At 38.8% G+C, this 17,222-nt stretch overlaps 1 protein-coding gene across 4 annotated transcripts in view; it reads right to left on the reverse strand.

The window, feature by feature from the left end:
* LACC1 (laccase domain containing 1) overlaps nucleotides 1-17,222 on the reverse strand; it is a 186,093-nt gene that overhangs the window by 111,968 nt on the left and 56,903 nt on the right. For all 4 annotated transcript variants that reach the window (XR_005832791.1, XR_005832792.1, XR_005832793.1 and 1 more), the window contains exon 8: nucleotides 9,033-9,148. The gene's annotated coding sequence lies outside the window, so the exon portion shown is untranslated. The remainder of the gene's footprint in view (nucleotides 1-9,032; nucleotides 9,149-17,222) is intronic.

The following is a 17,222-nucleotide window of genomic DNA, read 5'->3' on the forward strand; positions in this document are numbered from 1 at the left end:
ACACTCCCTTATATTGTTTAATTTGTTCTTTTACTCCCAGTCAATCCCATTTAATTTGTGAGTTCACTGCATTGTGACTTTTATACAGCATCAAATGACTTAAAAAATGTTAACATTTCAAACTAATTGCAATTCTTTTCATTCATTTGCCCTGGAAGCCTTCATTTTTATGCATACCTTCTGTGAACAGGAAGTTACTGTATGTACGTTTGTACCCATTTAAATCTCTCTACACCCACACATCCCTCTACCTCTTTCTAAATAGACAGCATTTACTAATTTTTGTGATTTTTGAGCCAGACAAACTTTCCTGAAAATCAAGGTGCCTGATTATTTAGTTCCCAACACTGTGACTCATTAGTCTTCTCTTAGCTGGGGGAATTCTAAAGAGAAGTTTGCAACACATCACTGGTGGGGCACAGTCCCCCAACTGCTAATAACTACTGCCAGGCAACAGGCACTCCTAGTTCCTGAGAAGGGAGCTTGTTAGTCAGACTCTGTCCAGAAATGCCAAATAGCACCCTTGCTTGTGGCTGGAAATTCCAACCTGGGAATTCCAGAAAGCATAATTTGTCATGTGACAACTACATTTACCTCTCAGAGTTCCTTCAGCATTATAATTAAATAATTGAATCAGTTCTAGTCGTAGACAACTTACAGCATGTCTCTATGAGGAGAAAAGAAAATTGCTGATCAAAATCCTGAAGGACCTTGAAAAATTAGAAACAAACTTTAATAGGCTGGCTACTGAACAAAACATTCAGAGGGAAAAAAGTGCTCAAACTTGGTGGAAAATGGTTGACTTCATAGCTGCATAGATTCAGATATCAGGAAGGGACTATGCCCTTCAGTGATATTATATAAATATTAAGCAATATTTTAATAAATATACAAGGTACATCTGTTTGTTTTCTATTTATTCTTTTTGTCCTTCAGAGTCACTCGAGTAGCCCTCAGGTATATGAATATGGCTGAGTAAGCCCCGCTGAACTAGAACTATAGTATAACAGGTCTCCTTTATTTTTCTCTCTCTCTTTTTTAGAATGACTTGGGAGATGTTCCTTCACCTTCTGGTGGGAAGTAGATCAGCTTGGCCAAAAGCCAGGCTTTTCTACCCCTGAAGGAAGAGCTCAGCAGAGTCACTCCCCCAGCGAAGCCTTTCCAGACTTTCCTGACCAGATGGTTCTTCTTTTATATAACCTCTCTTGTACCACTCCATCACTGCCTTATCACAGTTGTGACTTTATGTTTATATCGTTACTCTTTGTTTAATATCTGAATACTTCTCTAGGCTTTAAGCAACATTAAGACAAAGACCATGACTCTCTTTGCCCATATTTATATTTCTAAGGCCTCACATAAGTGCCTGACCCACATTAGTACTCAATAAATATAGTACTTGTAGAAAAGATGAATGAATGAATGAATGAATGAATGAATGAATGAATTGGAAAGATCTATATAGGGTGGTAAAAATCAAGATCAGTGGGCAGAGAGGATAACAAAATGTCCAAAATAAGGTTACCACAAAGGTAGAAAGAGATAGGGCCAGTAGATTGACCCTAGATTTGAGTTAGAAACAGAAAAGGGGATAATTGTTTAATTTCTGTGATGTGAAAGACACTAGAACTTGTCTTGACCCATCCTTCTGAGGAAGGCCAGTCCTTTAAACTGGCTGGGTACATAATCAAAGAAACAATCTGTATGAATGGTATCAATGTAGACCTCAGACAATATAGACTGATGCTATCTCAACTGAGCAATGGACAGGAAGTGACCTTTCCTCAAAGGCTTATTGACATTAGGATAGGGCTCTGCCAACAAAGAGGATCTCACCCAGCCCCACTGCATGTTCCTGGATAGCACTCAGTGTTTACCAACAAGAGTAGGCAACATTCTGGAGTCAAATTAATACACAAGTGGTATTTCCCCTCTCTGCCTGACTCTTCTTTTCGAGGGTCTCTGGGTCACCTCACTCCATGAGGTGCTTCAAAACCAGTGGTTGGTACCCCAATGGGCTTTCATCCACTTATAGTCATACAATGATTTTCATCTGAACGTGCCCTAAAGGAGATTATACCACATGAATGTCACCAGATGAAGAAATTGAAATCATTATAACTCAAAGGGACCTGGTCAGTTGGCTGGAAGTCATTGCCACTGAGTACAACCCAGATAATCCCTGACACTCTTGACTACCTTAGGAACAGGAAGCTTCCATCTCTGTATTTCCAGCAAAGCCAACCTCTTCCAGGAGCTTTCTACCCTTAACCACTGTTGGTTCACCCATATGACTCAGAAGCAGACTGAATTTCCCCCTTCTCGAGTCACCTGTGAATATTTAAGGGCTGGCGGGATACAAGATGGGGATGACATTAGAGCTGAAAGGACAGACTCAATGTCTGGACTGTGTGCCTGCTTGTATAGACATGCAAAGACTTGAGTATCACACCCTATGAACTCCTAGTGCAAGTTATTTCTACCCAAAACTAGATAAACACTTTTGTGTTTGTGTATTGGAGTTGCATTATAACTTACTCATGCACACATAAAAAATACATGGAGACAGACAGAAACATACAAAAAGAAAGCAGTGTGAACAGAGAAGTTCAGGCCGCTATTCTGCTCAACGAGCACAAAGTCCGGAAAGAGGCTGGGATGCAAGGCGTGATTCTTCTGTCTGTTGGGAGAGCTAAGTTTCTAGACCTGTGAAGGATGAACATCTCACGGAGCTGAGTGTGGTTCTAGTGCTCACAAATGCAGATTTGACTGTAGCTGTTATGAATTTGCTTCAGGATCACACCTCTCATTGGAGGTAACTCCATTGCATATATGAATGCATTTTGTTATTATAGTGAGAGTGTATTACACTGCTTTGCAACCATGAGCATTTTTGCAAGTTTTTATTTATTTCCTAATTTTTTTACCACTGCCTGACAGATATGCCATTGCTTAGATGTATCATAATTTGTTTAATCTCTCTCCTGTTGATGGGCATCTTACCCCAGGTTTTCATTAGTATAGGTGATGCTCCAAACATCCTTTTACATAAACCTCTGTGCTCTTGTTTGGGAATATTGCTAGGTACATACTTGGTAGTCAAAATACTGGAACAAAAGGTAGGTGTTTTTTTTTGATAAATTTTTGATGAATATTACCAAATGGTTATATAAACTTAAACACATTCTAATAGTGCCCCTCATATTTTTCTAAAGAATATTTGGGAGTTATTTATTATAGAAAAGTATGAAGAAGAAAGCAAAAATGTCCCATAGTCTCCACTGAAATTTACAATACAGCATTGAAATATATAAATATAAAAACAAAAACACACAAAAAAATCTACCTCTCCATAATCTCCTCCAAAGGCAACTACCTTGAGCTTCCATTAACAAATTTTTGTATGCATATAACATTCTTACGTACATACAAATACATACGTCCTTTTAATAAAAAGGATTAGTATATACACACAAATTTTCATTGTGCTTTTCTCTCCTTTGAAAAATATATCTTTGAGATTCTTACCATATCAGTATATATAAGTCTACCTAATTCTAGTGGCTGTATATTATTCCATTTTATTGTGTTTTATAATTTATTCAGTTAGGCCCTTACTGATTGATATTTATAATGTTTTAAGTTTTATGTTATTGCAAATGATCCTGAACACACTCATTGTAAAAACACATTCATACTCTAACACATTCATTCTTAAAGTGCTATCTTTATTCATACTTCATTATTAATACAGGTATCCCCCACTTTTCAAAAGTTTGTGTTAGCCATTTCTCTTTTACAAAAGACCTACCCTAGTTCCTGTTTTCGATACCCCCAAAAAAATCCAAAGAGGAATTGCGTTTTTGGGAAACAAGGCAAAAAGTGAAAATAGCATTCAGGATTTGTTTTGCAGTGAACCCTTATGGAGGCAATGCACAGGCCGGAACAGTCAGGAGAATGGCCCTGCCCAGCTCCTTCCCCAGGACCTACACTCAGAATTTCAGCATCAAGTTGTTATAGCTTTAAAGAGTGTCTGTGAGCATCTGTGCTTTATCTCGATTTCTTTTGTGCATCTGTTAGCAAGATGTATCCTAAAGTATCAGAAAAGCCTAAGAAGGGTTGTTTTTTGGATATGAGAATGCTCAAAAATGGTTCCATATCAATTAATGGTAATTGCTTCTTTGCTTTATGCCATTTCAGCTTAGGAAAGTTTCACAGGAAGGCTCTATTTTCAGATAGCAGGGAAACCCATACATGGATGTAAGTGTAGTGTGATTATTTGGATATGTCTTCCCCAGAAAACTGTGAGCTTGAAGAAAGGGAGCATGCCCTACAATTTGGTAAATCCCACAGGGCAGAGTACACTGTTACATGATAGGTGCTTATTAAGTGTTAAAAAGTAAAAAAAGGAATGAAAAAATGCCACTGGGGAAGATGTATCTTTTCTTAGTTTTAATGTGAGTGTGAAAACTGTGCCTTTTATGGGTTCCCTGATGCAACAGACATTTATTAAGCATCTACTCTACGCTAGACATCATGGCCCATGCGGCCGGGTATTGAAGCAGGTACATAAATAATAAATCAATATTATTTATCAACTGGAGGTTATCAACTGGAGGTAAGGGCCAAAGAAAGTGCCACAAGCAATCAGAGGGAACCAGAGAACAGATCTAGAAAGTAGTCTAGGCTTAAAATCAGACAGTGTTGTATTGGTAAACCATCTCTCAGTGAGTGGGATGTGGGAGGTTATTTGTAGCATATACCAATTTGCAGGCCATATTCAAGCTACCAGTCAGTATCTTGAACAATCATCTCTCTTAAGCCAATACAAGCCTTCTCCAGCATCACACTGAATCAGGGCATACCAGCTGACCTTTCCCCTTTCTCGTCCTATCACCATGACCTCCCAAAACCCACATCATTTCAGCTATTGCCCCCAACGCATGCATTCTACCAGAGAGACAAAGTGGTTTTCGGAAGCTGTTAGCAAGGAGAAATTGGGAGCTAGAGAATGAGTTCCAGAAGTGGATAAGCTTGCAGAAAACTGCTCCAGTTTTACATGCTTCATGTCCAATCTTGCTGGCCTTCAAGGGTCCATTCCGTCCTCAAAGGCTTCTTTTCCCTATTACATTGCCTACACTGCTGGGTTCCTCACTAATACTTCCAACCCAGCTTTGTTGAAGAAGCCAGAATTCTCTCAGAAAGATAAGGAAAACAACCGGGGATGTACTGTATGGTGACTAACATAATATAATAAAAAATCATTTAAAAAAAAAAAAAAAAAAAGAAAGATAAGGAAAACAAATGGAAATTGCATTTTATAAGTAGGGCTCAACTCTAACCCAGCTCACATCCCCTGAGGCTTCAATTTGTATTTAGACATCAAATTTACAGCAGGAGTATGGGGCCTGGAGTTTGGGGATGAGTCAGGGTTTATCTTAAGAGGTATTGGACACATGTTAAGATTATATTTTGCTTTAGAGCCAGGAAACAAAGTGTCTCAGCTGTTCCATGAAAAGGTATAATTTCAAGATCCTGTTTTGGTTGCCCAAGTAAGAATATCATACAAGTATGTAGAAGAAGGACTTTATAGGAATTAGTCAATCTTAGCCCAAAGTGTTTTTAGTGGGATTATTTGGCGTTGGGCTCCACTGTTTATCAGAAATCTTAAAAACAAAATAAAAACAACTAAGGGAAACAATCGTATCCACCTCTTTGGGAGTTTGAAATGTATTTTTCCAAGTACACCTTCGACCTACAATGTTCTCATTCATCATACCCGTACTTGCAAACCGTGTAAGATTCTAATTTTCCACTCAAAATAAACCATGAAAACTAGTATGTTGGAAGAGGTCCCTTGGAGAATAAAATACTGTCTTTGATGATCAAAATAAAGAAAGGATGGGGAATCATAGATACAAAAATTAACCCAACCCAGTTAAAATCAACAAAAAGGGTTTTTGTTGTTGCTGCTGTTTAAATTAAGAATACCAATGCATTATCCCTGGACATTAGCAGTATATTCATTCTACTTTTTCTGTGGAAGATTTCAGACATTGGGAACTGCTAAAGCTAATCACTAGTAAGAAAAAGAATGCTCTGTTTAAGATGGAGGTAGAACGCATCAAAAATCAAAGGCTGAAGCAGGAAAGACCTTGGTGCAAGAGAAGGACAGAAACAACGGATGATGACTGGGTGCCATGACCTTTAACACATTCCCAAACAAGGCGGGCTTCATGAACTTGCCACCAATGCAATCTCTCAGAGCCCCACACTCACACTGGCCCTGTGCTTGGGGCTTACTGTTCTGTGGTTGTCATCTTGAAATTGTTCATTTTATCTTTCAATTTGTGTTTTTAAAATGAAGTCTCATGAGACAATGGAGCACGTGCTGGTGGCTTGGAGCTTTGGCCCATGAGAGGCCCCACCCATCTCAACTCTTCTCCCTCAGATGGGCTTTCAGCCACCCACTCTTCCACTCCCTGGTGCCTCAGGCCACTCCCATCCTTCCCTTCCTGCCCTTTCCCAGGACTCTGGCTGCCCTCTGGCCCTTTCTGGAGCCCAGAAGAATCAACCATCTTGGGACAGGTTGTGGCGGTGGTATTCCCATCATGGGCTGGCAGTACCACAGTGCCCCAGGCAGATGCCTTGGATGGGGGGAGCTTCTCATCCACCTCCCAAACCACATACTGAGTGCATCCTGGTGCAGACGTTGCAATCCCTTGTGGGTCACCCATCAGCAGCGGGTTGGGAGAGCAAAGTAATTCTGTGGGAAGGGGAGTTGGACTTCTCTGCCCAGAGCAGGACACACATGTCAGTACAGTGGCTGAATATTGATACATAATTAGTGACTTTTATGTGCCTCTGTTTCACTTTTTCTTCACATAGTTATCTTTTCATATTTATATTTCCCCCCCCCAAGAGTTACTATTTTTAGTTATTTAATCATCTGTCCCTTGGCTGCAGCTCTCTGCCCAGATTCTCATCTCTTGCTCCACACCAAGAATCAGCAAACACCCAAGGAGAAAAGCAGATACTGAAGTCAATTCCTTCCTGTTATTTCCTTTTCTCTGTGATCTAAGCCCTGGTTGCTTTTGTAAGACTTCAAAAATAATTTTTTTAATGGCTTTTAAGTTTTCAATGGGAGAATAGTTGGAAATTGATGACATAGTTTAGTGTCATAAACCAGACAACTCTTCCCACTAATGAAAGGAACAAATGAACATCAACCATTCCAAAACCCATTATTCTGAGTTCAGAAACTCTAAATTGTAGTCTGTATTAAATTGTGTTTTATATTAGTTCCTTATATTAGTTCTTTAAATTAGACTATCTTTGATTTTCTAATGGATACTTCAGATGATTAATATCACCTAATTGTAACATTTTCCATGATGCTAAAAATTCCGTGGGCATGTATTATCCCATATTACTTCTAGATTGTCTGTCTGTATGGTGAAGTAAAATAATTAGTTAATTAAATTAGTTAAACAATTAGTTAATCTTCTGGGGAAAATCTTGGCCCTACATAAGGATTTACCAACCCCTGTGTGAAGATGAGGCTGCCAACCAGGCAGCCACACTCCCTGGTTAAACCCCTTAATATTCATAAAATTTCATACAGAAAAGTCAAACCTGTCCTTCTTTCAGTTTATTCCCTAGATGTATTTGGGAAACTTCCTCTTATCAGTAACCTGGAGATTGGGTTCTAAACAGACAATATACTATGAATTCTTCATGGAATTTTTTTTTCTAAATAAAAGGTTACCTTTAAAAAATATTGCTCAAGAAACATTACTGTAAAGCTAGAGTCCACTCCCTCTTCTATCTAAAAGAGCTAAAGAGAAAAAAAAAATGCTTTAGATTTCATTGCTTTTTGGTCCCTCATTTACAAACTATGCTTTGGCAATGTGTCTTTGACTTGCATACAGGGAGGTAACGAGAAAGTCTTTCTAAACTTGCCATTTTATTTATTGCAGAAATATTGTTAAGGATGTTGATCTCCTTGAGAACTCACAGGAGATGTTTCTGCCAGCTCTTAATCGGGAAGAGCAATGCATCTCTGAAAAAATGATTTGTTTTCATTTTTAGACACTCTAAACATTGTAATCAATTATGTTTCATTTTGTTTGGCAGCTAGGAAGCTCAGAGCCAAATCTGAAACCCACTTCAGGCTGTTATTTCAAGTATTTTGTGTATTAATCTTGTCTCTGGTTTTACTTTATTTTCCCTATTTTTTCTTTCCTCTGATTTCTATACAGTTATCCTGCAGCATTGTATATATATTTTCAGAGACAACCTGAAATAATTTTTGGAATAAAACAAGGGATAAATAATATGCAAATAAATGACCTTAAGAATGGGGATGGGTTCTCCTTTGGGCTCTATTGTTTTCATCTTTTGGATCTACCATCAGCATGGGCGGAGCAGGCTGCTGCCGGACTCCACTGCTCTAGCCTTTAAAACAGTGATTCACCAGATGCACTGTTGTAAATATTCGCGACAGTCCCTTCCAGCTCTAAAATTTTATTTTATTCTATAATTCTATAATCAGTCACTACACTAACAGGTTAATTCTACTTTTGTAAATTCTTGATGCTCTTGTGACCACTCCTCTCTATGTTTCTTATCTGTAAAAGTTCCTGTGCTCAGATTCTTCCTGAAGGTTCTGTTCAACATTAAAATCTGAATGAGGAGGACTCACAGTCCCTGTTCCCACGCCTCCACAGCACAACAAAAATGAGATTAGCAGCATACTTGCATCAGCCACCCTAGTCCCTACAGAAGTGATTCTTAAAGGGGGGGTGGAATATGACATGTATTACCCTTTTAAGAATCCCAAAGAATTGGGATTCTATGGAAAAAATGCAGTTAACTTCAGAAATCATTTGTCTCCTTCTCACCTACTTTGTTTTCTGTGACTCTTTGCTTATACCTGTTGCCTGGGGCAGAAAATGAAAACATTTTCTTCTTCTACGAAAAACATCTTACAATTCCCATGATGAACTGCATATGTAGGAGGATATACCAACCTTAGCAGATTTCCGAAAGGGTCCTTGGCGGTCTCTCATCCACTCAATCAACATCAGCCATGGGCCAGACATAATGCAAAGCCACTGGAGGTAACTTCTGAAAAGAAGCTTAAGGTCTGATAGAATAAAGAGAAAGAGAGAGAAAGAATGTCAACATAGCAATACATTTGAGAAATAGGGAAGGTACAGTAATGCCTCTAATGAAGAAAATGATCTACACTGGGGGACTTAGAGAAAGTTCAGCGAATTAACCTTGGTGGAGAAGGATAAGTGGTGGTTTGCTAGGTATAGAAGGGGAGGGGACAACTCAGGCCGAGTGGGCAGTAAGTACAAGATGTGGCAGGAAAATCTACAACACATGTTGGGGGAACTTCCCAGAAATGTGCATTATTTTTCATAAAGACTGAGAAGAGTCCAGAAAAAAAGTAAGAAAGCCAAAAAAAAAGAACATAAAAAAGAAAGAGAGAAAGAAAGAGAAGAAGGGATGGAGGGACGGAGGGAGGGAGAGAGGAAGGAAGGGAGGGAGGGAGGGGAGGGAGAAGGGACTTCCCAAGAACGACATTTTGATCAAGTATATTCATTTTCAATTGCTGCTGTAACAAATCACCACAAACTTGGTGGCTTAAAGAATACTAATTTATTATCTTTACAGTTCTGTACGTCAGAAGTCTGACAGAGGTGTCTTTAACCTTTAATACACCTGCAAAGTCCTTTTTGCCATTTAAGGCAACATATTCACAGGTTCCTAGAATTAGGGTTAGGACATCTTTGGGAGACAATAGTCTGCCTGCCACATGAAATGATGAAGGTTTACATCACTGTGGTGGGATGGGTCAACATCACACTCTCTCTTATGGGATGCCCTGTGAAGAGCACTGTTAGCAGCATTCCTGGGGTATGGCTGCCAAGAATGCATAGCCTGACTCTGAGCAGGAGGAACCACTGAACAGACCCAGGTTGAGGGACATTATACAGATGAATACAGAATTAAATGCAGATACAGAATTTAAAATATCAAGCCATAGAATACAGGAAAAGAGTCAGGACGTGTTCCAGAGAGAAGAAAATTAAAGAGATATAACAACTAAATGCAACACATAATTATGGATTGGGTCTTGCATCAGAAGAAAAAAGAGATTTGGGGAACAGTTGAGGAAATGTGAATGGGTCTGTGGTTTGAGGGGTTGTGTTGCATCCATATTAATTTCCTAATTCAGCGGCTTATATGGCAGAAATAGGAAAGTTTCCTTTTTTGAGGGTAGAGGTAGAAAATACACACTGGAGGGTCTAGAAATGATGGAGCATCATGTTTGCAACTTTCTCTCAAATGAGTCAGAAAAAGACTAATGATGATGGAGATAAATATGCATGTGAGTGTGCATATGTGTGTGTATAGATATAGAGAGAAATGGGTAAAGTAGTAGAATGTCAATATGGGGATCTGGAGAAAGAAAATATGGTGGTCTTTCGGTTTGAAGTTATTTCAAAATAAATTATAAAAAATTTTGATGTAGGATTTATGTTTATTAAAATGGAAAAATGCCCATGATTTATTTTTTAAAGATTTTATTTATTTTTAAAGATTTTATTTATTTGAGAGAGCAAGAGTGAACGAGAGCAAGGTGAGGAGCAGAGGGAGAAGCAGACTCCCCGTAGAGCATGGAGCCTGAGGCGGGACTCGATCCCAGGATACCAGGATCATGACCTGAGCCAAAGGCAGACACTTAACCAACTGAGCCACTAGGCACCCACCCATGATTTATTTTATACATTATTCCATATGTTTATGGAATAAACAGGAGTAATCTCATTACCATAGAATTATAGATGATTGTTAACTTTCTCCTTACACTTCTCTGAATTACTGGACATTTTTATAGGCTTTTAAATTTTTCTAATCAGAAGGAAATAAAAGGCATTTATTTCCATTTTGAAATCAGTCTTTTAAAACTCCATAATTACAATTTCTTATTTGCAAAGCTTTTCAAGCCCCTTTGCTCATCACATATAGCAAGGTTAAAATTACACTATACAAACAAATACACCCATGCATAAAAGGTACTCATACTTATGAAAGGCTCAAATACATAGACGTGAAATCATCACTTAAAGTATACATTTCAATCATTTCTAAGCAACGACCTAAAGTTGTCATTATATATACTCAATTACATAATTAAAAGCCCAATTACATTAATAGTCCTAAGTCTTGTGAACCAACAGCTCAGAAGATTAAAATGAAATCCTGTGACATTTACATAACACTCTATAGTTAACAAAATGATTTCATTAAATCTTCAGCATCACATTGTTTGGCTGTATTGCAAGAATCCATCGATGCCTCACCTCAGACCTCTCCTCCTCCTTGTGAGACAGAAGCCAGCAAAGGCCTCCTCTCATGTGATGGAGCTCCACAGAGGGTATGAGTGACCAAACCAGTCAAGGTTGGGGAATATCAGGAATATGCCTCCACACATTAAAGATAACTGACTCTAAGTCCTCACTCCTCACCCTGAACTACGAACTCAGGCAGTCAGCCTGTGGTCATAATCACAGCCCAGGCTGTTTTCTGAATCATCCTCAGAGAAAGAGAGGAATCTGCTCAGAGATCTGCAGGCCTCCTGTTCACCATTAAGCTCTTATCTTCATTCATTAATCATAAGAAAGAGACCTTAAAACCCATGGATGTGGGGAAGTAGAATGTTAAAGAGAAGGAAATTAAAGTCTCCTAAACAGACTAAATGATGAAAGCGGGTTTTCCCCAAATCAAAAATCATTAGCAGATCAATACCCTTAAGTGATGCATATATACATATGAAGGTCAACCTCATTAATAATGAAGCATCTGCATCTCCAATTCTAGCTTGAAAGTGAAGCTGAGCAGTGCCTACTTTTGTAGAGATCTTATCTGGTTAGTCATTTAGTTTCCTTTGCAGGAGAAATTTTGTCTTTTGAGTATCCCACTAGTCCCTTACTTCTGAGTGACTTTCAGTGGGCTTTACCTCTTGGTCTCTCTTTCCACATCATGCTTTTTCATTAGTCCTGGCAGATCTGCATCATCTCTGAGAGAATCCCATCTTACTCCTTTGTTAGGGATCTGTGGTTTGTCATCAAGGGGGAAAGGAAGGACACACCACAGCATTTGAATAGAGTGGCAAGAGGAGCAAAAGTTGTTTCTGGATTATACCCTAGCATCCAGCCTGCTCACTAAACCAATCACACTGGTTGTAACTTGCCAGCAGATAGCAGGGCAGGAGTGAAACTGTTCTGCGTAAGAAGGGGGTGAAGATCGATACAGCAGGAGAGAGGTAGAGGAATATTCAGGAAAGTATAGGCAGGAGGCAAAAAGGCTAAGCACCAAGGAGGAAGAGAGGCAACAAAGATCAAGGAGAGAGAGGTGAGAGAAGAAAAATGTTTACTGGAGTATTTAATTAGAAACAGTCTTCTGGGGGCGCCTGGGTGGCACAGCGGTTAAAGCGTCTGCCTTCAGCTCAGGGCGTGATCCCGGCGTTATGGGATCGAGCCCCACATCAGGCTCCTCTGCTATGAGCCTGCTTCTTCCTCTCCCACTCCCCCTGCTTGTGTTCCCTCTCTCGCTGGCTGTCTCTATCTCTGTCGAATGAATAAATAAATAAAATCTTTAAAAAAAAAAAAAAAAAAAAAAAGAAACAGTCTTCTGGGTATGCCCATAATTCATCTTCTTTTACCCTCCCCCACTCCCTCCACAAAAATCCTAAGCGCTAAATGGATTACTACTGATCTCAGGCAAATGGACTTTTGTTTGCTCATCTCCCCTCTTCAACTCTGTTCCCACTCATCCATTCTTCACACAGCCACCAAAAGGCTATTTTTAAGACATAAAATGAGAGGGGCACCTGGGTGGCTCAGTTAAGCCTCTGCCTTCAGCTTAGGTCATGATCTCAGGGTCCTGGGACAGAGCCCCGTGTCAGGGACTCCCTGCTTCTCCCTTTCCCTCTGCCCCCCGTGTCAGGGACTCCCTGCTTCTCCCTTTCCCTCTGCCCCCCCTCCCCCATCTCTCTCTCTCTCTCTTCCCCCATCTCTCTCTCTCTTCCTCAAATAAATAAATAAAATCTTTAAAAAAAAAAGATATAAAATGAGACCACTAACTCCCCTGTCTAAAACACTTGATTTGTTTCTCACTGTACTGGTAATAAAAACTAAATTTCTGACCATGACCCCAAAAGTCCTATATGATCTGGGCCCTACATTTCTCCCTAGCCCCAAGTCATATCCCTTTTCCCCAACTCACTCTCCTTCAGCAGCTATAGATCCTTGTAGTCTCTTAAAGATGTGTGGTCCTAAAAGTGCTATTCTAAACCAGATAAACTGTGTTTACAAGGAAGCTACCTACAAACCTCAGGTCTTCCAGAAGCCCATGGAAAGGCTGAGATGTCAGTCAATGAGGAAGATTCTATTCTGACATCAGACCAACATTTGTTATTCTACAGTCAATATATGAGAAAACTAAATGGACAGCTGCCTAATTCTTCCCTGAGTGCCAGGATATCCCCATCATCACTCAAGTGAGGCTGCAAAGCTAGCCTCAGGCTCCTATAGTAATAGGATGTCATGGTTCATAATACAAGTTTGATTTAGACAAAAGTAGGTTTGAAACCTGACTTCACCACTGTGGCTGTACTACTGAGTCACTTAATTTTACTGAGCCTCAATTTTCTACACTAAAATGTGGTAATTAGTTGACTTTGTGAAAGTGAAATTAGAAAAAGCATAGAAAGCTCTTTGTCATAGTAAGCACTCAAGCACTGATGAATCCTGAACAGTGACTAAACAGAATTGCCATTTTGGCTTTCATTTTTGCTTTTACAAATCTCATAAAAGATGGGTTAGGCAAGGAAAGAGCCAGCAAAGCAGTCAACTTGTCATGGATTGGGATTTGTTAGACTTAGTCTGAAGCTTTGGGAATATCTGGTGCAGTACGGGGCACACAGTAAAGCAATGTTTCTCAAGTGAGGCATGTCAACCCCTGTATCAGAAACATTTGTCATGAGGCACATTCTTGAGATCCACCCAAGACTTTCATCCAGAACCCCTGAGGTTGAGAGCAGGAATGGACATTTTAAACAGGTTTCCTAGATGATTTTTTATTGCACATATACACTGACAACATGTAACTGGCGCTCAAACCAAAATTGACTGATTTATTGAACAATAGAATCTATAGTTCTGATCTCAGATGCACATGATTTCCATTTAGCTTTGCATCTTTTTAAAAAATCTTTCTCCAAAACATAAGCAATATGTTAGATTTTTTTTTAATGCAATGAACAAAAGGTCAAGGGTTGCTGGGATATTTATTTCAAAGCCCCAGAGACCTCCTCAACATTCCAAAAGCCCTCAATGGGCCTGTAAATTGAATATTACATAACCACATGCTTATTAAAATCCATTCTCCCAGAGACTTGCCTCCACAATGCAGGTTCTATCAGGTGGGGGCTTATAGTTCATTATAATATTAACATAGCAACCTCATGCAGCACTTTATCACTCTTACCACTTTATGTCTGTAATAAAGAGTCTGACTCCATTTTTTACTTCTGATTGCTGACAGCTTTGAAGCCACATCATTCCCCTCCTCCTTCTGCTCCATATTGGACAAGCTGATAAGAAAGTCTGGGTGCTTCCTCCTTTGGCACCAGCAGGAAGTTCAAACCATGCAAACCTCAGCACAGGGGAGGGAATACTCCCTCCAGCTGTATGCTCCAAACACCATAAAAATCCAAGTGGTCTCCCCTCTCTGTTCTCCTAAGCCACTTGTGGACCTGCTTGGGAGTTTGCCTTGTCTCCCTAAAAAGCCTCACTATGTGAGTAGTAAACCTTTTCATACCCTCTTAGTGTGTGTGTGGCATCATCAGTCTAGACATCCAAATCAAATTTTGCATGGTGAGAGGTCTATCTTGTAGCCGTAGAGTAACCTAAACAATCTGAAAAAGGGAAGTAGCCTTTTAATTCATCTCAGTGTCTGAAGTTTCCCTGTCCAGTCTGCATGTAACTGAGATATTCATCTCCCCAACATGCTGCTCTGATTTTGTCATTTCTGCACTTAAGGTTAGAATTAAAATTTTCAATCATTTCCCTGTAAAATCAAGGTCTAAAACCTTAGCCTGGCATCTAAAGCCCATAATTTTAACCCAATTTATCTTTCAATGCTTGTCTCCTGAACCATTTTTCAAAAATACCATTCTTTAGTGAAATAGTTGAATTACTGATTCCCAAAGGAATTTTAATCTCTGACTTGTATTGATAATTTCCCTTGTATGTCCTTTTCCACTGTTGTCTTAAAGTATTACTTATGTCTTATAATGTTATTTAAACTTTCAGTCTTCAATAATTTTCCTCTACAAGATTTTAAGAATCCAGGAACCTTCTTTGTTCCTCCCATAGGACTTAAGGCAAAGCCTGGCACATCATATGTCCTTAATGAATATTTATTCTTCTGATTTGATTTTATAAAGAGTCATACATCTACTCTAAGATTTCCCAGGGGTGAAAAATTAAAATAAAGGATAATTTCTGATGTGGACTTTTCATCCAAATTTTGTTTTAATCATGTATTACTTTATGGGATTGGATTTGGGAAAATATTTTTTAATGAAATGGATCTGTCCTTTAGTCTGTTGTGATAAGCAAACTTAAACTTTTCTCACAATTATTACTTATCAAGGATAACATTTACTTAAGCCGAATTATTAAATCAATTGCTTTGTTTCAAATGTACTTATTTTTACAGAAATATTTCTAATCACTCCTTTTAGTGCAGATTTGAATGATTCAAACAGCACTAGTGGGCATCTTATTGATAAAAAGTAAAACTTGATCTTTGCATGAGCATACACAACAGGGACTTGAGGCCCCTTCAAAAACCATTTCTCTTTTTAACTCCTCCATCTAGTCTCCCTTCCTGAGCAGATAATAATTCAAGAAGAAGGACTTGGGTAAAAACGGCTCTTTTAGTAACAACCTAGTCATATCAGTAAAGCTTTTATCCAAAGATATAAGATATAGCATGGCAACCAATGGAATTCTGAACTATTCATGGGAAGGTGAAGGAATATAAGTGGCTCACTTTTCCCCTAAAGTTGGTTAGCTACAAAGCAAAGGATGTCCAGCCTTCTATGATCTAGAAGCTACTTGAACAATATTATACCAATATCTTTTTCAAAATCCTACTATTAATATCCCCAAACAGTTTCTATTCTTGTTTATTAGATATTTTGTTCAATAAAAACATGTGTCTATTGACCCGCATACATAACCACCTGGGAGCTGGGTACTACAGATTAGAAAAGAAAAGGACTTCAGTAAGAAATGTTTTGAATCAGATACTAGGAATTTCTCAAATGTTTTTGAGAATCATATTACAGCTTGGATTGCCTATTTATCCTGTGCTTTTGTAAATGTGACACTGCTTAGGAACGTGACCACATGGGTCATAGCTTTGTAAGTACTGTATCACCTCCAAACTCTAAATTCCACAGTACTTTGTCAGTCTCTCTGCTACAATGTTAGTTTCCATTCACTAAAAAGTTCACTATACATACCCAACACTCAAGACATTCTTCAGTGTCCAGGCATTTCCCCAACTCACTCAACACTCTTCATATATCTCCTTCCCTCTAATTAAGTATAATTCCATTCATTTTCTTTTTTTTTTTTTTACTCACAAACTCCTACAAACAGGGTCACATGTCTGAAGTAATTCCCATTCAGCTACTCTCCACATTCTGCACCTTTACACACTCCATGTATTTGGTTAGTCCGAAAAATTTCAAGTTTCTGAAGTCTCCTTATAGGAGTTTTATGACTGTCCCTATTAGTTTATGTCTCTCAAACATACTTTGCCACATTTTCTTCCTATCTTTTAATTTTTCTGGCTGTGTAATATTGATCATAGCAGCATCTAAATCTAGCAATGAAAGACTGTCCCCTATAGATGGGAAATAAATCTTCATTCATGATGATGGAAGCTAATAAAGCAGTTGTCTGAAACAAGGCTGTGCAAGTCACAAATGATGGCATGTGAGCCACATGTTACTAAGCTCCCTCAATTGCCAAGATTTATTTCATTCCTTTAAAAAAAAATGCAGCCTAATTTTCCAGCTGCACAAAGCAAAGTGGGAAAAAAATCACACATTAGTGTTAAGTTTCTCA

The sequence above is a fragment of the Ursus maritimus genome, unplaced genomic scaffold, assembly GCF_017311325.1.
Source record: "Ursus maritimus isolate PB19 unplaced genomic scaffold, ASM1731132v1 scaffold_10, whole genome shotgun sequence".
NCBI classification, from domain to species: Eukaryota; Metazoa; Chordata; class Mammalia; order Carnivora; family Ursidae; genus Ursus; species Ursus maritimus.